The 25,275-nt window shown below is 43.3% G+C and overlaps 1 protein-coding gene across 3 annotated transcripts in view; it reads right to left on the reverse strand.

Moving 5' to 3' along the window:
• BABAM2 (BRISC and BRCA1 A complex member 2) overlaps positions 1 to 25,275 on the reverse strand; it is a 795,977-nt gene that overhangs the window by 381,106 nt on the left and 389,596 nt on the right. The window lies entirely within an intron of this gene.

A 25,275-nucleotide genomic window follows, 5' to 3' on the forward strand; every position in this document is an offset into this window, starting at 1 on the left:
AGGCTATTTTTCAAGAGACTTATTTTAAGTCCACCTCAGAGATGGGCTCACTCGAGCTTCTTCATAAGCTAAGACAAACATGTGTTTGGCACCTAATCTGTTTTGGTGAGAATTTCGTGAAGAGACCTTTGGAGGAATTCCTTGAATACTCTATTCTATAAGAATGATGGTGTGGAGCTGGAGCAGCGAAATATGGAGATTGACGCAGATGCTCACCGAACTATAGTTAAGTCTTAAATTAGCCACAGTACTTTTAAATTTTATTATGCACTTTTATACCCAGTGAATATGACCCAGATGGGTGTCAGGGTAGTTTACATACAAGCAGTATACATAAAAAAACTGTTTCATAAGTTTCCTAACACAAAGGCAGTTAAAAAAATAACAGTTTACCAAAAGTCTCACAAAAGAGCCTATTCCTGGGCATTAACATAGTTTTATTTTGTAAAGAGTGGTTTAAAAATCTAATTTACAAAGTTAGAAGACTAGACAAAGAGTATTGCATTACATGTCAACCACAGAGTGAGTTTGAAAACAATTGGTGGTGTGGGGTTGGGACTCCCTACTCACTGCACACCTGTATGGAAGCAGTTGTTGAATCAGGTACAATCCTTCCAGTGCACACTAACTACAGAAACATTTCCAATTTTCCTGGTATGTCTTATAAGTGAATGCTACCCTGGCCTGAGTAGGTCTCTTTCCGAAGTTTTCCAGGATCTCTAAATGGGAGAAACGGTTGCGCTCATAAACCAGACTGTCAAACTAAGCAGAGACAAAGTACCTGACATGTTTTGGGGCAGAAGAAAAGTGCTCCTGCCCATAGCAATGTAAAAGGTAACGTACAGCTGCAGGAGGTCTGTGTAGCAGAAATATCTGTTCTACGTTGAAGCCACTAGAATAATTCAACATTTTTCTTGCTTGCTCCTGACAATCGTCAATTGGACAAGGAGAATGACGTAGGTGAATGTTCCACTTCAAGTCATCAAAAAGCATCTCCCATCATCCTGAGTTGCCAGTGTTGGCTTGCGAAGAGCTAGAATTGTTTTGTTGACTTTCATCACAAAAGGTTGACTCAACTGACGAAATATTCACTGCATAAGGTGCTGGTTGAACTTCCACTCATGGCCACTCACTCCACCCCCTTCCCACTGTGCATTTTAGTCTTTTCCTTGCTGGTCCAAGGTAGATGCTCTCCCTCCACCAAAAATGTCATGTTGATTCACCCATGTCGAGGAATTTCCCCTTGCCTGTTCATATAAAACATGGATGTGGTTTATTCCCTGAAAATGAGTACTGATGAGCGAGTGTTATACCCCAGAGGTGGGCTCATTGACAGTGGAGGTTTCCTTCAACTCACACTGTTCGAGGTGAAGACAGTGCATCTCCAATACACACGATTAGCCGGTGGTGGGAGTTTTTGCTTCCCTCCACGTTGCTCGTGTCAGTGTCTTCATGGTTACAACCACTTCTCAGGCCATCGGAAACACTGAATGCAGGAGATGACTGGTAAGATGAAGAGGTATAAGGGAAGTTCAACATGGTATTGTTCTTCCTTTGCAATCCATCATTCGAAAATGCCATTTTCCTGGAAGAGTAGGTGGATCTAACCTTCTAGTTACACCTATCCAAGATGGGTGTCTTTCCATTGTTTGCTGACTGAAAATCCCACACCAAGATGACCTCCATCTTTCTTTCTGTGATATAATTTTCTGCCTTATTCATATATAAGCAGGTTGGGCTTAAGAAGGATGCGTCAGAATGCATTTGTTCCATGATTTTTCAATAAACACGTTACCAATTGCTATTTAATTTTTTCCTTTTCCATTAGTCTTTTTTGTTGATTTGGCCTCCAGGAGGACTTATGCTGGACTGTTTCTCATCCCCAATATAGGGTGGTTTCAGTGCCTTTCGTATCAACCTTAGTCTTGCTTCTCAACTACAATTATGAATCATCAAGACGTTGTGGTTTTTCTACTGCTAACTCAGACCCTCTGGAGGAGAAACTTGACAACTTTCATGTATGAATTAAAGTGCAAGGTTGCAACCTGGCTAGTGGGAGGAGTTGCCTTTTCTCCAGACAATCGAAAAGGAAACTAGAACAATTTTCTTTGTGGCTAGACTTTGACAATGAAAATGTCTGGATAGGAACGAGTAATGGCTTCTGCATATGGCCCTGAGCTTGATCACATTTATGTGGAGTTTCTTTTCCAGATATTTTCATAGGTACTTCACTGAAGTAAATATTGGTCCTGTATATCCAGATATGTCCTGTCCTCCACACCACCTGCAGACGGAAAAGGATCACCAGCTTTGTTTTTGAGTGATTATTTATACAATGTAGATCCAGGATATGACAGCATTCTCCTTATGCCTTCATTAGAAGAAAGACCATAAGAAGAACCCTTTGTTATATTGGGATTTGAGGACAAGTTTGAGGGTCTACTTTTGAAAGATGGATATGATATCGGCCTGCAAATATGGAAGATGTCAATGTGTTTCTAGGATAAAAATAATGTTTCTTTGGATAAACTCGAGAGCATGACTGCTCTGGATCAGATCCAGATAGCAGGTGTCAAAACTGACATTTGACCATTCCTGCAAATAGGCATCAATCTTCCCACTCATATGATAGAGATGGGTAGTGAACAAAGTCAGTGTAAACCAAGAATCACTGCAGTCTGGAATCTTGGTCTCCTCTGCATTACCTGCCTCTGAGTTGTTTTAGACTGGATGAAGTACTCTCAGTGTCTTGAAGAGCATCTGGAGATGAAGGTAATAGGATTGCTTATAGTTGGAATTTTGAGAGTTTTACTGCTGTTATGGCTGACATGAGAACTAAAAGGTCTGAAACTTATGCCCCATGTCCCTCAAAAAGGATGTTGCCTGCATGCCTCTAGTATGTCCAAATAACGTGCAGTCTCTAAATCTGTCTTTATATTCTGGCGATCCACATAATGACTGAACAGGGACTCACCGTCAAATGGAATGTCAAGAGTATAGCTCTGAACTTCTGAATGAAAGGAAGTATATGAGAGCCAAACACTGAGGTCACAGACATCAGAAAACACAAGCTGACAGAACCAAACACTGGATATAGGGAAGCATATATAATGGAGCTACATTTTCTTTCCCCTTCACAGAGGTTAGCTTTGTCTTCCTCTCTTTTGTCTTCAGCTATCAACTCTAAATAAGGGATTATGTCATTCTACACCAGAAAAGATTTTAAAGGAATTTGCTGCTCAGATGGCTAAAAGAGAGGCCTGAATTTTAAAAGGAACTCGAATAATTGTCCTCTCGCTTTGGCAGGGTGGTGCACAGAGCGGGTGGGTTGTGAATGTGTCTTTGCATTATGGTCTTTGACCATCACAGAATCCGTCCTGGGTATGTCAATCAAACAGACGGATGTTATCTGGTGCCCTGCATTTTTCATTTCTAGGTGGGCTCCTGTAACTAGAACAGAAGTTGGGGTTTGCATTAGCCTCATCCTGTCCATTCATATCATGTGATCCCCTTATGGGATAGCTTTAGATAGATGTCCTCCTTGGAGAGTCCCTATGAGCAGTCTGAAGATGGCTTTACTGGGAAGAGGTGGGCATACTGCTTTTTATTAAGGTCTGGAAACTTGCAATGCTATTGGGTGTGGAATCCACAAGTGGGGCTCCACATCAGCCAGCGGTTCTAGCACTCAGTCATCTTACTTCTGCCCTGCAGTAAGAAGTGTTCAATCAAGAAAGTCCCTTCTTCTCAACCCGGCCCCATCAACATCTTCATTATTATCAGGCTTAGTCTGGCCCGGAGAAGGGTCAGATGGAAGAGGTGTTGGAGGCTACTGTGGTTGTGTCATAGGTGGTTGAACCTACAGTGGTAAGTCATCATCATGCATAGTTCATAATAAGGATATTATTCATAATATCTGATAGTATGTGTCACAATGTCCATTGTAATGAGGATGGCCCCATAACCACTCATGCTGTTGTTCCATGTGAGCATATTCACACATCTGGGCATGATCTTGCAAGTGAATAATGTATATCCTGGTTGTCATCCTCCTGATATTTTTCATGTAAGTAGGCATGGTTGCAGCTGGTCCAAAGGACGGCTTCTTGTTTGGGGAAGACACAACTGATAAAGGGATCATGGATAAAGCCAAATATGGTGTTCACACTGACAAGTCCATCATCAGAGATGGTTTAGTCAATGCTGCTTTGGGCAGGAAAGTCTCTAAAGGGTGGGGAACTAAGGGCCGCTTTGATGTCACAGTCTAAGGATTCCTGATACTTTGGAATGTGATACTTTCGGTGTCGGATCATGGGGCAGATGAGGTTTTGAGGTTCTTCTCAAAGGACAGTTTACCCAGCTTCTGCACTTTTTTGTAGAGATGTCAGAGGGGCATCCTACACCTGATGATGGGCCTTCTTCCTTCTTCAGCTGATGAAGGGTCCTGCTTACCCTATCCTGAAGGGCACAGGCGAAATGTATCTGGCAGATTTTGCACTCATGTCTGTGATGTGGATGCTGGCAATATAGAAGATGTTTTTGCCACAATCCTTACATGGTCAGAAGAGAGCGTTACAGGAAAAAGATGGACGAAGACAGCCTCTGACCCTAATATTTCTAAGTTTTCTGTTGTGGTGAAGGCCAATGAGCAGAGCATAGTTGGAGACTTCTGCACACACCATGTGTGGTACAAAACTGACTTATGGAGGTTTTCGAGGATAGTGGAGTTCAGAACACTTCAACCTGCTTGGCAGGAGTATGAGTCATTTCCAATTAGGAAGATGTGCTACTAATTGCACTGTTTATTTTCTTTTTCTGTGACTGATTGCAGTATACATCTGTCGTTATATGTAACAGGAGCCTCCCACCTACTCATTCACGCACTAATACAGTTGTATGCTGCCATGCACTCACTTGAACCCCATGTTAAAAACATGGTTTAATACATAAAGCAATACATTTGATCAAGTTGATAATATGTTGGCAGGTAACAAAGACCTGATTAACTACCTATGCATTGTAACTGGTTATTTAATACGGACCTCAATACAGACCAAATACCACAAAGTAAAGGCACAATTGGGACCACTTCACTATATCACCATCCTTTACATTATAGTATAGCATGTGGTCATCACTGAAGCCATTTGTATGCGTCAGGAGGATTAATCAGTGCAAATAAAGATTTCTGAAAGCCATGTAAATAGTCTGTCCAATGTGTCCCCTAATGTTTTAGAAATTGGCTCCCCATCACCTCTTTCTAAAAAGCATGGATCTTCCCCAATTTCAGACTCCATAGAAACACGGTCTTTAGACAATGAACCTGTACGTATTGACATGGTCACCATTTCCTTCCTCTGGCTTTCAAGATGTAGGATCTGGCAGCAGATACTCAGCATGTATTGGAACTTACCTTTCTGCAGAGTCACCCCAGACTTTTGCCTTCCTCTGCCTTCCCTTTCTGAATCCGTTTTGGTTTGCTTTTAGGATTCTGTGCACCTCTCCCTGCTAATCAGCAATAAAGGGCTTGTTCTCTCTCATTAAAACATGGTAATATTGGCCTACACCTAATTGGCATATTCAATTTACGTATACGTCCCTAGTAAATGGCACCCCATGTACTCAGGGGCTGCAAACTAAATGCTACTAGTGGGCTGCAGCACCCATTGTGCCACCTACTAAAGTAGCACTTTAGATGTCTCAGGCCTGCCACAGCAGCCTGTAGTGCAGTACAGAGCAGCCATTTCCACCTGGCAAAAAAAATCTTTTACCAGGCCTAAATCTTCATTTTTAATACTTATAAGTCATAGGGCAGAGTGCATGGGGAATTAAAAAGAATGGCATGCATGTTTAGGTTTTATATGTCCTGGCTGTGAAATATTCCTAAAGTTGTTTTTCACTACATTAATGCCTAACTATCCCATAGGCTAACACTGGGTTACTTTATTTCAATTAAAAAGCGCTAACAGATTGGGAGCAACCATGTTTACACTCAAATGAATTTTAATTTAAGATCCTCTTTAATGGTAAAGCCAGATTTTAGATAAAAAAAATTGAAAATGGCACTTTTAGAAAGTTGGTGCCCCCTGACGCCCATCACCCCAACGTTTCTGAGGCCTTTCTAGGGGTTTCCAGCTGCATACGCATGTTGATTGCTCTCCTATCAAGAATGTGTATTGGGCCTAGACAGTGAACAACGGAACCTGAGTGTATTTTGGAGAGGGTCTTCTTGGCGGGAATGCTTGGAAGAGGCTGTACCAACCCCACTTACACTTCAAATGTCCTTGCTCACAGAACACACTAAGGACGCTAACACCAGGCCTGCCCTGCCTTTTGTCACCCTAGACAGTTTGGAACCTGGACCATGGAAAGGGGGAGAACAGACCTTACCCAGTTTTGAGGGAATTCCCCACACAAAGGCAGGCAGCAGGTATAAAAAGAGGACCTTCCAAACCACTCATCAGAACGCTCCTGGACTTGTGGAAGATTCGGAAGATGGGCTTTTATGCTGCCAGAAGGACTCTCTTGCAGCTTGAAGAACTGCCTTGCTGGCTAAAGAAGGAAGATTAGACCTGCTTACCTTGATCACAGGCTACACAGAGTGACTCCAAGGGTCAGTTGGCTGACTTCCTGTGTGAGCTACAGGGACACACAAGCTTCCAGAAGACTCGCTGCACTTGCCCAGGTAACCAGCTGCAACTGGATCTGTCTGGGCCCTGCTGGAGACCTCTGCTAGAGTGAGTCATGATCACCAAGAGGTGTTCCCCAGGTCCTAGGCAAACATCAGTGAGAGTTCCTCTCAAAGAAAAAAGACAAAATCCTGCAACTTGGGCTAGTTTGGACTCCTTGCAACAGCAAACGTGCCCAAATTTGCCAGACTTTAGCCCTCAACGACCAGCAACCCAAAGTTCCAGAGAACTGCCCTTTGCACCGACATCAACTTACCACTACAACAAGAGACCTGCACTTCGAGCCGACGGTGACTGCCTACAACGATCCACTGCTGCAAAGGGTCCAGCAATGATCAAATCATTTGAGCTACAACAAAGACTTTCTGTGAAGGTCGACCTGCTCTTTGCGCTGTAAGCTGCCTCCTTGTGGCCCTCTGCAAATCAAATGGAACTCTTCGTGCCAGACTTAAGAAGGTACCTTTTGAGCAGGACTAACCTAGTCTTTGTATCTGGCCCACACTCAATCGCAGTCTTATTGAGCATGTGACTTTTACCCATTCTAGAGCAACCAGATAAACGCCAGTGGCGCTTTCTGCTTCTTTGCGCTAGTTTCACAAAAAACTTTTAAATTAAAAATCTCCGATTCTACTTATTGAGTGTGTGTCAATCTGGTATTATTTTTTGTATTCAATTTTATTCTGTTTTTCTAAATTGGTTTGGGATTTTTCTTGTGTTGTGTTTTCACTGTGTTACTGTTTGTAGGCTGCATAAATACTTTACACATTGCCTGTAAGTTAAGACTGAGGGGGTTATTACAACTTTGGAGGAGGTGTTAATCCGTCCCAAAAGTGACGGTAAAGTGACGGATATACCACCAGCCGTATTATGAGTCCATCATATCCTATGGAACTCTTAATACGGCTGGTGGTATATCCGTCACTTTACCGTCACTTTTGGGACGGATTAACACCTCCTCCAAAGTTGTAATAACCCCCTGAGTGCTTTGTGCCAAGCTACCAGAGGGTTAATCATAGGCTAATGCCTTTTGTGGTTCACCCTTACAAGGATTGTGGTGGTTACCTTAGTAGGGCTTTTACCACTCTCAATTAACTACCCAATTTCTTACACCATGGGTCAGTGGTAGCATGGGGTAGAGCAAATATCATGTACTAACATAATGTGTTTTGCAACATCAAACTTCTGAGCTAACAGGCCCACGGGGGCATGCTTAAAATATGTGTAATTCTGGAATACACAGTTTTCATCTCCAGAAAAGGAATCTAAGTCTGTGGCTTCAAACACATTTTGGCATCTATTATTGGGCTATGCTGCAATCCAAAATGTAAGATAAATATGGAAAATAGTTTCTCAGACTTCAAAGAGATGGGAGAGTCTGCCATCCCTCAGGTCAGCCAATTGGCAACTTTTTAATTTATAATTAGGTGCATATTGGGTTTTATACCAGCTATGAATGAAAAGTCAACACTTGTAGATTACATAGACTATAAATATAATACATATTGTTCAAAGGCAATGCAAGAGAGTTGTCTAGTAAAATACATTTGTGCACCGCACACAGATGAAGCCATAATTGTGCTGCTGCCCAGCATCTCCTTCCCAGTGAGTTTTATACAAGTCTAGAAACGTATCATCTCCCAAACAATTACTGGAGTCCTCCTCAGGAGCAGAAAGTGCGAACAATATCAAAATGTCAACAGAAAAGGAAACATATTTTCCCTCAAAATGGGAGTTTCTAAGCAGCCTGTGTAGCTTTAAAAATAACTTTATGGCCTTATATAACTACTCAGTTTAAAAATACTCAATTTTCCAGGCTTGGGAAGAGTGAAGCTCGAGTTGCCCTCCCAGATCTGAACATGGGCCCAGCAGAATATCTCAGCAGTGGGCGTTTAATTCACTGTGGCACTGCCAGGGCTATAGCCACAAAATGAAAAACTGGAGATCAGAGGAGACTTTCAGAGAAATACTATAGATATAAAATAATTAGGAATCTAGTTAATCGATGAAAAACTTATGAAATCCTCCCCTTCCAAATAAAGGCGAGTGATACTTTTCGTAGTATTCAGTGACTTCACCTGTTCGTGTTAAACATACAGACCACAACAGGCTATAAGTTTGTTAACATTTTCATTCAGTAATACATGTGTGCGAATGAAATAAATTAATGTTTTATCATGAATGCTAAGGTAATATTTATAATGAAAGAACAAGGCACTTCGGGTCGAGATGTACTGCGGTGCAATGACAGAGCCGTGCGTGTGCGGCAATTGCAGGGGTGCATTGGCGCCAAGGTGTGTTGTGTTGCTAGCACCTGAAATACCTTTGTTGGTACACCCACCCCTTCATTACCCATTGTGTTTGAATCCAACCTCTCCATTACCTTTCTTTTCAGTGATCCACTACCCCTGCCTTGTTATCATATGAGAAGTCCTCACTGTCCTCATTGAAACAGTTACTGTGAGAGCCAAGCAGAGTTTGCATGACTGCTACCCACCTGCCAGGCGGCTGCTATATCTTCACCCAGCTCCAGCTAGTTGAAATTCAACAGCTCAGCTACCTGTGGTAGATACTGTGAGGGCTGCACTGCTCCAGGACATGAGGTCACCTAACCTCTCTACAGAATAATCCAACATCATTTGTTTGCATCACTTGGAACCTGCGGAAGAATCATAGCTTCCGCATCCAATGTATATTAGCAAACCTTCTTCATCACTAACTCCGCCCGCACTTTAGGGAAACCTGTGAGCACCCCTAGTTGCCTCCTGGGCCATTATGGTCCCTCCTGGATCTTACCCATCACCTTAGCTTAGAAGAGGCAGCTAGTGGGCCCATCAAGCAGTTCTGGAGATAGCAGCCGTGTAAACCTCGGTCCACTGTCTCCAGCTCTATCCCAGTTGGAAAGTCCTGTCAGTGTCCATGTGTCCTGGACCATAGGCACCCACGGTACTGAGAAATTCTAACTGCAATCGGTGCTTCCAAAGATATGGGACCTTTCCATAACTTGTGCACTGTACTCGGATTTTGGGGAATGGACACCAGATCCAACCTCAGGCTCCCAATGGCTTAACAGGGTCCTGTGACACTTGCCCCCTTCACCTGGAACCACTATCCCCTGCACACCTCCTGGAGTGATCCGTCTGTTTACGGGTTTTGGGTGGGTACCTCACAGATTTTGGAAGTTGGCTTGGGGTAATTATTTTAGTTCAGAGGAGGCTTTGTGGCAAGGGTTCTGAAACACCATATGAGCTCTCAGCACTAGTAAACGAAACCAATCAAGTAAAGGCAGACAGCCTTAGCATTTGAAATGTAGAAACTGTAACTGATGGCAGTAAAACATAGTGTGAGATTCAACTTTGTGGCTTTGGCTGCTGGAGCCAGTACTGAGAAGCAGGCACTCTGATATCAGTTTCCACAGACACAGTGACAGAATCATAGGGCACCCCGAAACACAACTAATGATGCGGCATCCGCAAACACACTGGTACAGCTTCCATAGACACAATGGTAAACTTCTACAGACACTGTGACGCAGCATCCAGATACTGATACAACACTGAGGCACAGAGATACACACTTTAGAGACACAGTACAGCATACACAGGCACAATGATATAGCCTCCGCAGGCTAATGATGGAGCACCTGAAGACACACTGATACCAAATACACAATCGCAATATCTTAGCTTCCACAGATAATTTGATACATATTCAGCAGACACCATTAACAACATCCATGCACATAATAATACAGCATCCTGCACACAATGTAACACCTTCCACAGACACAACGACTTAGCATCCACATACACAGTGATACAGCATCCACAGCCAGAGAGATGTAGCATCCACACACCTACTTAGCATCCACAGACACTGTGATACAGCATCCACAGACAGGGAGATGTAGCATCCACACAACTACTTAGCATCCACAGACACTGTGATACAGCATCCATAGACAGGGAGATGTAGCATCCACACAACTACTTAGCATCCACAGACACTGTGATACAGCATCCATAGACAGGGAGATGTAGCATCCACACAACTACTTAGCATCCACAGACACTGTGATACAGCATCCATAGACAGGGAGATGTAGCATCCACACAACTACTTAGCATCCACAGACACTGTGATACAGCATCCACAGCCAGAGAGATGTAGCATCCACACAACTACTTAGCATCCACAGACACTGTGATACAGCATCCACAGCCAGAGAGATGTAGCATCCACACAACTACTTAGCATCCACACTGTGATACAGCATCCACAGACAGGGACATATAGCATCCACGGACACAATGACTTAGGATCCACAGACACTGTGATACAGCATCCACAGACAGGGAGATGTAGCAGCCACACAACTACTTAGCATCCACAGACACTGTGATACAGCATCCATAGACCGGGAGATATAGCATCTACACAACTACTTAGCATCCACAGACACTGTGATACAGCATCCACAGCCAGAGATGTAGCTTCCACACAACTACTTAGCATCCACAGACAGGGAGATATAGCAGCCACACAACTACTTAGCATCCACAGACCCAATGACTTAGGAGCCACAGACACTGTGATACAGCATCCACAGACACAATGACTTAGGAGCCACGGACACTGTGATACAGCTTCAAAAGGGCGACAAAGCATCCGCAGACACAATGAAAACACATCGACAGACACAATAATACAGCTTCCACAGACACAATGCACTCTGTTTAACAAGATGCTGTTTCACTAATTAACATTAGCTTGTCTGTGAGTGCTTACTAACCCCGGGCATCTGTGAAGCCCTCAGCCGTCAGCCACTCCAGGAAGGCGACGCCTGCTTCCTGTAACTCCAGCTCCCTTTCCCAATACAGATGTGATTTGTTTACAGGGTGCGCTGCAGCTGAGGTTTGTGCTGGAATTTCCCCGCCATTCCCAGGCTGTGAAAGGATTCAGTGTGCCAGCACAAAAAGATGCTGAGGTTAAACCAGCCACGGCGGGCATTAGCACAAAGCACCAATCAGCGGTTCCAGGCCCCATTTCCCAGCTTACGTTATTATTAGGCGTTCCTCCTAACTCTCACCAAACCATTTGTATGCTATTACTGTCAAACCCTGGGCACAGTTCAAAGCAGGAAAAAGTTGTTTATCCACCCAATGTGAATTTCCACTGGTGAAACATCATTGCCATAAAAGCGCATGTATAGGAACATGCACATTTTTTCCAAATACAATAACATCACATATAACCACAAAATTAGGATATGCATCCTCCCTCCAGGTGTCCTCCCCCCTGGTCACACACACACAATTTTCCTTGATGTCCTTCACTTCCCATGCTGGGGCATTATTACTCTCTTAATGACCATCTGTATTTTCAAACGGTCAGAAGCGCAGTTAACTGAAAAATACATAAAACAGAGCCAGACAACTGCATTCAGTCAAAATTCAAAACAACTGGAACAGCAATGAAGTCCTGCAGGGAAGGTGGAAGAGACGTGAACTGGCCACCGATAATATTTATTTTTTGTTGTTCATGTCTTTTCAAGAACCAGAATGGCAGACTTTGGAAACTACCACTGACAAAGTTAGTAGGTCTGGCTTAGAGTTTCAGTCGTAAGCCCGGTCTACTGGTTTGCAGGCGCTAGGATCATTGGAATTATGCGATTTGGTATCCGGAGTGTTTTCTGCATAATTATGGATATTTCACATTTGCCTTATGAACCATTATCTGCTACATAAAATTTAGATTTCAACAAAAAAAATGTTTCAAGGTCACACTGTTCAAAAGTTACTTAAACTGCACCCGCAAGTGTTGCCGTGCAGTGGAAGGCCCTTCGCAATTGGTAGATGGCTCACTGTTCAGGTGCTTAGTGCCGTTCTTGAGTGCTAAGCTGGTACTATCAAGAGTAAGCTTTGCCCAGCCAATAGTAACGTATAAAAATGACAAAATAATGAAGGAATGGTATTACAAAATATGGTGCATTAATCCGCAAAATTTGCTTTTTCTTGCCATCTAACTTAGTCAACACTGATGCATTATTTGGTCCACCCCATCACACAATTCTAGTGGCCATGGCCAAAGCTCACAAACACGCTGAATTTGTTTTTCAGTGGATTTCTGGGGTAAGAGTAAGGAAGCTGATACACCGCTGAATTTATCGGTGGTTTGTCAGCTTAATGCAGTTGCAACGGACGCCAAAGAGTTATTCCTTTATTGGAAATCATTACAGAAAAAGTTCGCTCCTTGTTGTTAGCAATGTGTTGTGGATGTGTCTGCAACAAATGTCAATGTACCTTTAAATATGAGACTGTTGTGAGACTAATGTTCTAAGTTCTGTAATGTTCAGTGGTGTTCTATGAAGCAGTTGTGGGATGGCTGGATAGGGAGCACCAACTGCAGTTGTTTGTATTTTAATAAAGCGGCTATTTATTAATATATATGTGGGGTCTGAACATCTAACTCAGAATTGCCGTTTTTAAGAACTGCTTTGCAATAGGTAAAGAGTGCAGGCAACGTGTCAAGAAGGGACATTTCACACATATATGTAGAGTGAACAATAGATTCAAAGTGGCAGCCGTACAAGAAAGTAGGGAGGATGATGATGATTTAAATATGGATAGCATTTTGTGCATATCTGATGCTCAATATAGTTCAGGAGAAAGGAGCAGACCTAAAGTTACGTTTATTGTCAAAGGTGAAAACGTTCAACTTATGGTGGATTCGGGATCTTTACATACAATAATACAGAGAGAAATGGTTATGCTACATTGGCCTAATGTACGGTTGCTGTCTGAAGACATCAACCCAGGAGGTTATCAAGAAGAGAAAATAGAGATAACTGGATTGATGGTGACAAATATTGAATTTCAAGAGAGATGTGTGAAAGGCAAAGTTTATATTGCAAAAAATGGACCACCTATATTGGGTTGGGAACATCAGTATGACCTTAGTCATTAACCCCAGAGCACCTAACCAGGTTATGTTGGTTGATGAAGTAACAGTAGAAGAGATTGTGGGAGGAGCAAACAAGGTATTTTTTGTTAAGGTTGGTGAATTTAAAAAAAATATGTTCATACGATAATACTCGAACAGGATGCAGTAACAGACCAACACAAAATGCGTAAAGTTCTTATAATAACGAGACAAAAAGTCATACGACTGCTGGAGGAGATGGTAGATTACGGGATAACTGAAGCAATAGAAACATCTAGTTGGATTTCACGTGTTGTAATCCCAAGTAAAGCTAATGGTGGTTTTAGAATCTGTGTTGACTTGCGCGCTGCAAATCAGGACATTGTGGTAGACAAACCGAATCTAAGGGGTGCATACCATCAAAATGTGTTACACCAGGATTCAAAACATTTATCAGCATTTATTACAACGGAAGGAGTGCTTCAATTCAACAGAATGCTGTTTGGTCTCTCATTGGCAGCAGGTGTTTTTCAAAGAATGATGAGCCAGGTTTTAAAATGGTTTGAAGGAGTAGTTTAATTTCAAGATGGTATTTTGGTGTTTGGAGAAACAATTGAAGGTCACAATATGGTCCATAAGAGAGTATTGGACAAAATCGCAGAGGAAGGACTAACACTCAAAAAAGACAAATGTAATTTTTGCGTAGAGGATGCTGAATATTTGAGGTACACATTATCTGCTTCAGGAGTCAAACCAAAGATAGATTTTTGGAGGCTATAAAGAAGGCACCTGGGTACATCACATAAAGGTCAACTAAGGTCCTCCTTAGGGCTAGTTGAGTATTATGCAAAGTTTGTAAAGAATTGTGCTGAGACAACAGAACATCTAAATAAATTGTTGAGGAAAAGAGGCTCATTTGTTTGGACTAAAGATCAACAATAGTCAATTGACAATATAAAACAAGATATCTGTTCTGCTAAAGTTTTGACTCCATTCAACACAAGACTTACATCCATATTCACAGTAGATGCCAGTGCTGTGGGTGTGGGAGCAGTGTTGTCACAGGTGCATAAAAGTAGAGAGAAAACAGTAGCCTTTGCTTCTCGTTCTTTGACAGAGTCGGGGAGAAATTACTCATTTATAGAAAGGGAACATTTGCTGCTGCATGGGCAACAGAATATTTTAGGATGTATTTGTGGGTTTTTTCTTTTGATTTTGCGCACTGACCACAAACCACTGTTAAAAATATTGTCACTGGGTGGTGCAGGCAAGGGATCAGCAAGATTAGCTCGGTTGGCAGCACGGTTACAAGAATATCAATATAAGCTGGAATACATACCGGGATGGAGAAATGCCCACGCAGATGGGTTATCCAGATTTCTATTACCATGGCAATATGTGGATAAGAAGAATGTGGAAGAATTTGAGGAGGAAGGAGCAGTGGCATATGTTCAAGACTTGGTGGAATGGAGTCAGGGAGCCATTGGGAAGGAAAAGTGGTTCGAAAGCATGAGCAAGGACGTTGTAACTAGTTGTAGACATGATTCTTAAAGGTAGTAAAAGAGAGAGTGCAAGGTCAGTGGCTGTGAGAACTCATGTTACGATTGTGGGTGACTTGTTGGTGTGTGATGGTAAACTTGTTTCAAAGGGGGGATACATTTGTACCTCCTGAAAGTTTTTGAGTTGAACTGTTTAAGATGGTGCATGAAGGCCACTTAGAACAAACAATGACAAAAAATAGATTAGATGAATATTTTTGGCACTGAGTCATGGAAGCTTTGGGTGGAGGCTGGCATTGGGTATACACAACAGGGGAGGGTAGTGAGTCTGTGCAGATGTGTGTGAAAGACGGTATTGAGTCTAGGCATCTGTATGGGCAGGATGGCTTAAAGTCTGGGCAGCTGTGTTGGAGGTACAGCACTGAATCTGAACAGCTGTATGTGGAGGATACCGTAGAGTTTGGACACCTGTAGGATGGCACTATGTCTGAACAGCTGTGTGTGTGTGTGTAGGATGAGACGGTGGTTTGGCAATTGGGTGTTAAGGATGGTAGTGAGTCTGAACAGTTGTGTGCGGACGACTGTACCGACTTTGAACAGTTGTGCGTAGAGGATGACACAGGTTCAGGTCAACTGTGTAGAAGACATTTCTGAGACTGGAGAACTGTGTGGTGGATGGCACACAGTTTTGGTAACTACGTGGAGGATCCTACTAAGTCTGGATGGCCTTGCGGCAAGGACGACACAGAGTCGTCTGGGCAGTTGAGACTCAAGGAAAGCACAACGCCTGGGCAGCTGTGTGATGAGGAGAGCAAAGTCTGGGACACTGTGTGTTGAGGACAACAGAGAGACCATACAGCTGCATGGAGGATGGCACTGAGTCTGGGCAGCTGTGTAGCAGATGATAACAAGTCTAAACAGTTTTGAGTGGAGAATACACAGAGTCTGTAAAGTTGTAAAGAGGATGGTACTCAGGCTGAAAAATGTGTTGAGAATGCAATGTGTCTGGACCGCTGTATGTGGAGGATGCACTGAATCTGAGCAGCTGTATGTGGAGGATGCACTGAATCTGAGCAGCTGTGAGGAGGATGACATGGAGTATGCACACTACTGAGTCCTAACATCTGTATGTGAAAGCCAACACAGATTTCAGGCAGCTGTGTGGACACCAGTAGCAAGGCTGGAGGGCTGTGAAGTGAACAATACTGAACCTGAACTACTTTATGGAGTTGTGCAGTGGATGGTAAGGAGTGCAAACAGCTCTGTGTGGAGCAGGATACTGAGTCTGGGCAGTTGTGGGGAGGATGGTGCTAATGTGAAAAAACAAATGTGGAGGTTACATAAAGTTTGAAGAGCTGAGAGTACACGGCGCACAGAATCTAGACTGCTGCGTTTAGAGGACGGCTCTGACTCTAGGCAGCTGCCTGTGGAGGACTGCCTGGATCTGATAAGCTTTGCGTGGAGGATGGCAAGGAGTCTGTACTCCGTGTAGAGGTCAGAATTGAGTTGGGGAAGCTGAGAGGAGGATGGTACTGAGTCTCACCATCTGTGCATAGAGGAGAGCACAGAGTCCAAGCAGCTGTGTTTAGAGAATGGCGCTAAGAAGCTCTGAGAAGCTTTTTGGAGCATGATATTCAGTCTCTTGTGTAAGGAAGATGGGACAGAGTCCAGCTATAATGTAATTCAATTGCAAATTCAACAGTATTTAATTTGGGAAGAACATTTGCTGCCTGAGGTGAGAATGCTGATATTGAGCTTGAGGTTTTTAAGTGTTAGCATCCCATAGCAGGAAGTCAGATTAAATCTGAACCTCTCCTCGACCAGTGATTTCACCAGAGGCTAGCTTCCATTCTCTGCAGTGCTATCTTTATGTTGACAACCACGAACAGAACAGCAGCCATGCAATAAATCTTGGGGTGATGAAAGTGAGGCCCGCTTTATGTCACTGTGTTAGCTTATCACATGTCTTTCCTTGCATTATTTAAAAGAAAACTTTGTTCAAAGCACCCTATCAACAACACATAACAGATAAGTGAAAGAACAGTCAAGTTAAGCACTTTGCACCCTCAAAGCTTTCACCAACAACATGTCCTTTGCCACAGTGATGCCTGCGTCTGGTCACTTACAATGCAGAGTGGGGCATGGCTGCCATGCAAAACATGCTAAATGTGTATCACAAGAATAAGTCACACCTGCATCTGTTCTCCGTCTGCATCCTTTACCCAAGCGTCCTTTCTTCAGACATGGATTCAACCAATTTTTCAATCTCACAAAACAACATATTAAACTAGAACTGAAATTTGTAGTGGGCTATTCAGAATTTTATTATCAATTTTAAAGGAGAAGCTTTAAAAATATAGACAGATACTGCATACTATGGTACATGCCCCACTCCAACAGGGCCCAACTGCGTGAGTCAGCCAATGCGAACCGAATTTGGCTAGGCCAGCGATGCACCTGCAAGCTTAGGCTCAGACAACAGGGTACCTTGATGGATCGTGGAACGGGTTACTTTGGGTTAAAAACAAAAAGATACCATGATGCTCATGTGATGCAACAATCACATATATCCCACATGGTTTGTTTACAGAACTGGATGGGCAAACAACTCTTTCTGATGTACTGGATGTGGCAAACACAAGTGTTCTGGCTCAGTGAAATAAGTGCTAGTGGTCAGCACTAGAAAACACTAGCTCAAAGTAAGCATTGGTTATCGTTGTATGTCACCAAGAATCCTCAGGTAAAAACATTCCTGTAATTCACTGTTACCCATCTATAATTCTATATGTTGTCTGGTTCATTATTCAACATAATTTGCTCTGGATCGCCAATATCAACAATGTCCAAAATGAAATACCATGGGCATCAACAGTGGGCTACTTGCCTCGTTACAAGCAGTTTACTCTAACACATGAGTTAAAGCGTATCAATGCAGAGCTCAGGGCAGCAACGGGAGATTTGCTAGCCACAATGAAATAAAACAGGGATCTGTGCGGGCTCCAAACCTATTTAATGTATATTTGGTTGACTTGTCTTCTGTTTTGAAGCAAAAGACATGTTTCCACCAAAACCTGCCTCACACTATCATTGTTGATGTATGCGATCAGTTTCAGTCTCAGATCAAACCCTGCAGGTTTCCAGGGACTGCTAAACTCTTTGGAAGAGTACAGCCTGATTAATTATCTGACTATCAATGTCAGCAAAAAAAATGGTCTGAAATGTGGTCTCATCAGGCCCTCACAGCATTGGTCAACCGAAGGCATTTCTGCAGAACAAGGACTATGGGCTTGAGCTGACATGTCCTTACGAAGATGTGTAAGGATGAACTTTAGAATTATGACCTACTACTTGCCTTCTAATACGCTTCTCCCATAATTTTGAACTGTTTTTTTTATAGGTGAGGGTGTAGTAAGGCTTGTAATGAAACCCCCCGGATAGATTCCTCTTAATTTGTTCCATGACAACAGGAAGCTCAGCCTTGGCACATATTTCCAGATTGTAAACACACCTGGGAATATTTAATTAGAAGTGTACCTTCAGGGGTTGGGGCATGTAATGCCCCTGTTCAACACGGTGTTTTCAGGGGTGGGTAGCCTTGCCCACAGAATTCAAATCAGGTGTCTCAGTATCGGGGTTCACCGCGGATCACTAGCCCATGAGGAAAGGGCGCCCCATAACATTTGAACCCTTTCTTCCCCTCAAACAATCATACCATCTAGCAGGAGAGGAAGAGGAAACCAAAAGGACGAGAACTGATTCTCCTTTAACAAGATAATTAACCAGCTAATTAACATAAATCTCTCATGCTTTAAAAACGGTATTTCTGTCTCTTTCCACCCGTGGAGATGGTTTTACATTCTGCAGTTCAGCTACTTGTTGGTTTGGTAACTAGCAATATCATAACAGCTGTCCCGGGGCAGGGAAAATACAAATTGCCCCCTGTTCAGCACCTCGCCTACTGTTCAGAAAGGAGAGGGAGGTGCAGAGTGAGAGCAGGACCAGAGAACACAACAAAGCTCCTTGCATGTTTAGGTTTTAATGAAAGGAAATAAGGATTGGGATTAAAGCGTTTCGTACATCCACACTTAACAGTTCTTTGCTTTTAGATCTCTAATCCTGACTTTCCTTGCAGACCTATGTTTATGAACCTGTACTTATTTTTTTTTTATACAAAAAATCATTTTGGCTGAATGATGAAAGGAATCACTTCTTAGGTATAGCTAACAGCAAATCTGTCCCCAGACCTTATGTGCTCAGAAGTGCACAGAAGGGTTTAGGCTCCATTCATGAAGGTTACCTTGAGTACAGCATTTGATTGGCAGAAGTTGTATGCTTCCACTGAAAAAAGTGCCTGTATTGCACTTTTAGGTTTGTGAGTAAGCTTATGATTGATACAGCAGAACTGTGTTGGTTATGGTGACAAACCACTGATCAAGGCTATGGACGTAATCTGTATATAATGAAAAGTTATAATAAGAACAGAAGGCCTGACATATTTATTGTGAACAAGATTTGTTGAAATCAACTGGCATTTAAGGGTAAATCGTTATTACTTAGTATTAACCACTTGAATGTAGTGGACATGTCACCCTTGCAGAGATACCACTACTAAGCGGATACCAGCTTGGGGATCCTTGCATGACTGCAAACCCCAAGCAGGGATCCACCCACTACACAGCGGGAAGGGGAACAACCACCCAGGCAAGGGCAAGCGTTCCCCCAAATTTAAGAAAAATAGAACTCCCTAGATGAGAGAGGATTGGGAGGATTTACCCCCAAATCACCCCCCTCCCCCCCCCGACCAGCATGGGCAGAACACCCAATAAACATCATGGATTTTCTATGAAATAAAAGAAGGGGTGTGGTTGGCCAAATCTACCGACCAGGAAGTGGGGTGACAGAATGCCCACTGGACGCCATGGACCAATTAACAAAAAAAGAGGGGAGAGGTGGCCCACCCTGGTGTCGTCTCACACCCCAGGCCAAAATAGTCATCACAGTCTTTCTGCCCATGGTTGCAGATGAGGGGTTTAACTACAGTCTGCCCAAAGGGGTTTGGGGTGGTGAGGCAGAAAGCACATAGATAGCAGGGATTTACTTTTTTATTTTTTTTAATGAAGGGGTGGTGGTCCAGAAAGCCCACTATACACCAGGGTTATTATTATTTTTTTTTAATAAGGAGGCTGGGCAACCCATTGAAGTTTCGTGCCATGCTCTCAACCCATAATAGCTTAACAGTCTTTCTGCACACGCACTGGAGGAAGCCAGATGTCTTTACCCCAAGGATGCTCTCTGGTTAGGGGGTTTGCGGGGGACAAAGAGCCTCCTGGATGCCAGAGATAAATATTTTTTTAACTAGGTGGTGGTGGTCCTTCTAACATCAAGCTAGGCATGATAGAGGAAATTTGGATTTTTTTGGTCGCACTTGTGGCACATGGGCTGGCAGAAGGAGGTAAATAACAATATCTTCTCACTTGCCAAGGTGAATTTCTGCACTATTCAGACTATTGTGTCCGCTAGCAACCAGGGAACCCTACAAACCCTGGGCATTTCTGAAATCTAGAGGTGAATCAATGACGGTGTCTTGTCTTGTCTCAGGTAATCGCCTAAGCCACATAAGTGTGGTACCGTTTTAATCGGGATAATAGCGGGGACGCCAGATGGAGGGAATTTTGTGATTCCGCCATAATCCTGAAATTTAAACACACAGAAATCCCCTGGGAGACTAGTTTTCAGAAATTTCTGGGTTTATCAGGTTTCCCTAGGTGGCAGCCGAACCCACGCCAAAATACCTCTGCTACCCACATCACCAAAACTGGACAATTTTCATGGTGAAAATTTGAAGCGTACGCATTGCTTTTTCGGCTTTTCCTGTTGTGAGCTACTGGCCCACCTACACAAGTCAGGTACTCTTTATACCAGGAAAATTGTAGGAACAGAGTATAACCTTTGTTATTATCAATTGCATTTCCTCCATTTTTGGCTTCCAAATGTAAGCCAGCGCTCAGGAAAGAATACAGCAACTCAAAATTCAGTGTTATACTAACAGCCACTATTCCTAAACTTGGTATCTTGGGCACATTTAAAAAATGCATAGGTGTCCTTCATGCTCATTTTTCACTCATTATATTTCACAATGTGAACTGATGCATAGTTGGTTCTGGTGTAGAATTCTTTGGACAACCAACAAATACTATATATATCCCAGAAGGGTATGGCGGATGTAATGGTATATTACTTTTGTAAATCAGCCATGGAGGTAAAGCAATCACAAATGATTTCAAGGTTACATCTTTCTATTTCTTTTCTACTCATTGTCAATTTTTTTTATATCAAGCATTAATTTCTCTAAGAAAACCATGAGCGATGTACACAAATGGCCCACTGCTGAATGCCAAACTGTGCACTTTTTACATTTATAGGCTCACCAATGGGTTGCACTCCTGTTTCATCAACTATAAATTAGTAGAAACCACAAATAGGAAAAATCGACTACCACTCAGAAAAATGCAAAAAAAAATTGGAAAACATTTTTTTTTTCAACTCTGCCTGCTCCTGTGAGCTGGTAGGAGGGTGATCTCGGCAGAGCAAACCTTTTGTTGAGGTCATTTTTCGAAAATAAAAAACAACTATACAGTTTCTTGCACCACACGCCATCCCCCACCCCAAAAAAAAGTTCCTATATTTTTTCCATTTCCTTTGTCCTTTCTAGAGGAATTTTAAAACCCTGATCTCTATTAGAATCCACAACATGTGGCAAAAGGGGATGCAAATTTATTCTGGATACATTTTGTGAAAAAGAATTATGAATGCTTAAGCCCAGAGTGCTCCAGATATAAAAAAAAAATGCCCTGCAATGTTGGGAGGTTGTGGGTATGGGGAGCAAGTTCCTAAGCAATTTTATGATTAAAGGGACCCTCTCCTACAGTGCGTGTTCACTTTAGCACATCCCTATTATATGACAATGTAAACATACACAATACTCCTTTTCCCCCTGTGTGAGCATTAGTGTACAAGGAAGAAAGAAATCAGACCCTTCCCTGTATGATCTGTGTCTTACACTACTCAATGTCCCATCAGAGGTCTGTTGCACGTCACGGTGCGCACAAGTAGCCACAATCCTTCGTGAATCATGCATGAACATACATATGGAGAGGTACCCAAAGATCACTAGACTTAGTATCCAGAGAGTATGCCTTCTCCAAATTCACACCCTAATTTCTACTCTGGGTGATCAAAGTTGTAGATCAGATTTACATAGATGTTATGTAGTGGTTACCACCCCCTGAAACAAAACAGAGTATTAATCAGAAGTCCCTGAGTCACAAAATTCTACTTTCCATGCAGAAATCCACTTTTTGAATGGAAATGTTTGCCTTCATATGCAAGGAGGAAGCCAGGGTGAGCAGTGGGAAATAAAAAAGGATAATGGTATGTTAAGGAGGTGACAAAGCAAAACCTGGTTGTCACACATAAAGTTGGATCTTTGTATATATTCCGAAAACAGTGCATGCCTTTGAAATGCACCAAAAAAAGGAGAAAGTGTATTTGAAGGTGCGAAGATCCAGGTGGGCCCTGGGGTATAAGAGAATGGATTTCTCCATAATGAAACCATTTTCCATGTAGAGCTGTAGGCTGTGTGCCAGCTGGGAATCAGCCTGGTCTAGATGCAGGAAGGAGACTTGCATCAAAGGGCTACAAAAATCTTACACTACAAGTGAAATACTGGGGAATACGTATGAACCCCAAAATGAGGGAATCTACAAAGTGTACAGACTTAAGCATAGGCACCTAAATGCGCTTTTCTGGATGAGATTCTGTAGACTTTTGCTAAATCAATTCATACCTATCTCAAAACGACCATTCTTAATTCCTGAAACTTGGTATGTCTCTGGCCTCATCATCATGCCTGTGGCTTTCTAATTAAAGTTACCATCTCCTTAACGTGTCTTTTTTACAAGCTACAAGTAAACGGTTTTCATAAGTGTCCTTTAAACCTGTTCAGGCAATCCCAGCCTGTTTCTTACATGCACTGAATAGGCTGGAGAGGGGTTATGTATTAATGAGGGCTTTATTACAAGAAAATACATACAGTGGTCATGGGTCACAACTCTGTGTGATTTGTAATTTCACATAAACTAACGCAAGACAGACTGGAAAAGACATTCAAACACAATACATTTTGCATTTATTTATTCTGCAACTTTTTATGGCAAATTAAGCCTCTTTCTCATTTTGAAGGAAGCAGAAAGGCATAGTGTTCCCGAATTCCTCTCCCACTCGATGCTTCCAGTAACATGTCTCATGGCTTCCCACAATCATAAAAAGTAAAGTTATTTCACAACTCATAGCACTTCCGGTCTGCTATTAAAACATGATAACAACGAGCGCTTATAACAGGCACCGTGAGCAAAGTAACCGAAGTTCCAAACTTAGCAGGATTTTTGTTCGAAACAATGATTAATGAATATTTGTTTGCCCTGAACTATGTAATGCAATATTTCACTTTCCAAAAATGTGTTGTGGATGTTCGTCTACGAGGTGTGCTTGGTTTAAGCCTTCGTTAATCCCAGCTGGGGTTAAGTGAACTTGGGAACCCAACCAAGAACCGGGAAAGGGCTTGGAGCCAGGGAGTAACTTGCTCTCACAAGCAGAATCTCTCAGGGTGTTGGACTAAAAAAACCAGCCACAAATAAGGCGGATGAAGCAAACGAATTCCACGCAGAGTGAGCTAATGCACGGCCAGCACCAGCTCGATTGGGAAATTAGAGCCGGGGCCTGTGTGGTAGGAGTATAGAGAAGGGGTACATCTGAATCCAAGACAAGCAGTCAGGAGTCATGAGACACACCTCTTAGAAAGACCACGAAGTGGCTCCCTCATGAAGGGTCAAAGAGAACATTTAAAGGAAGGTGCAACAGGAATCCCACCTTCTGAACCCTGGCTGTCAGGTAAAGGAGCCTAACTCCATGGCTGTAGCTATAACACTCATCTCCAGGAGTATCCCAATCATCCCTGCTCTCTTACAACATTTCAATGTGTAAACCAGAAATAAAAAGGACAGGAATATTCAACGACCGTACCTCTGTGAAGACCAGTGCTGCGGGGGAAGGAGCCTGTGGTAGTTTGTGTGCGAGTACAGAGATTTACTCGCTATGTACTCAAGAGTTGTTCCCAGTGCTGATGAGAGTATTGTGGAATGTGCAACATTTGACCAAGTTGTGTTTCGTTTCGGTGAGTACCTTAGTGGTCATGAAGGAAGGAGTTGTTGTGATGTGCACTTTACTTGGAATAACTTAAAAAAGTTCAGCTCTTTGTTGTCTCTTCTTGTGTCGTTCTAACAACTGCAAAGAAGGAGCTGACAGTAGATATGGACAGTTTTTGGTAATACTGGTCAACCCTGGTGCGACTACAAAGGAGACCTAGGTCTAAAAAAATTATGCAACCACAAAGGAGCGCACAGGGATGCACACGAGCCAAGTATGTGGCAATGATAACCACATTTGAGGGAAGGGAATAGAAAACCTACCAGAGAAGACGAGGACATTTGCAGGTCTGTATGTTGCTACAATTAACGAGTAACCGAGCATGAACATGGCAACATACAGGTTCTACATAAAGGAGTCAAGGGGGGTGATTCTGACCCTGGCGGTCTTAGACCGCCGGGGCCAGGGTCGGCGGGAGTACCGCCGACAGGCCGGCGGTGCCCCGCAGGGCATTCTGACCGCGGCGGTAAAGCCGCGGTCAGACCGGCAACACTGGCGGGCTCCCGCCAGTGTACCGCTGCCCTGTTGAATCCTCCAAGGCGGCGCAGCTAGCTGCGCCGCCGAGGGGATTCCGACCCCCCCTACCGCCATCCAGTTCCCGGCGGTCCGCCCGCCGGGAACCGGATGGCGGTAGGGGGGGTCGCGGGGCCCCTGGGGGCCCCTGCAGTGCCCATGCCACTGGCATGGGCACTGCAGGGGCCCCCGTAAGAGGGCCCCTACAAGTATTTCACTGTCTGCTTGGCAGACAGTGAAATACGCGACGGGTGCAAATGCACCCGTCGCACCTTCCCACTCCGCCGGCTCGATTACGAGCCGGCATCCTCGTGGGAAGGTCGTTTTCCCCTGGGCTGGCGGGCGGCCTTTTGGCGGCCGCCCGCCAGCCCAGGGGAAAACTTGAAATACCCGCC

Source organism: Pleurodeles waltl, chromosome 5, assembly GCF_031143425.1.
Source record: "Pleurodeles waltl isolate 20211129_DDA chromosome 5, aPleWal1.hap1.20221129, whole genome shotgun sequence".
NCBI classification, from domain to species: domain Eukaryota; kingdom Metazoa; phylum Chordata; class Amphibia; order Caudata; family Salamandridae; genus Pleurodeles; species Pleurodeles waltl.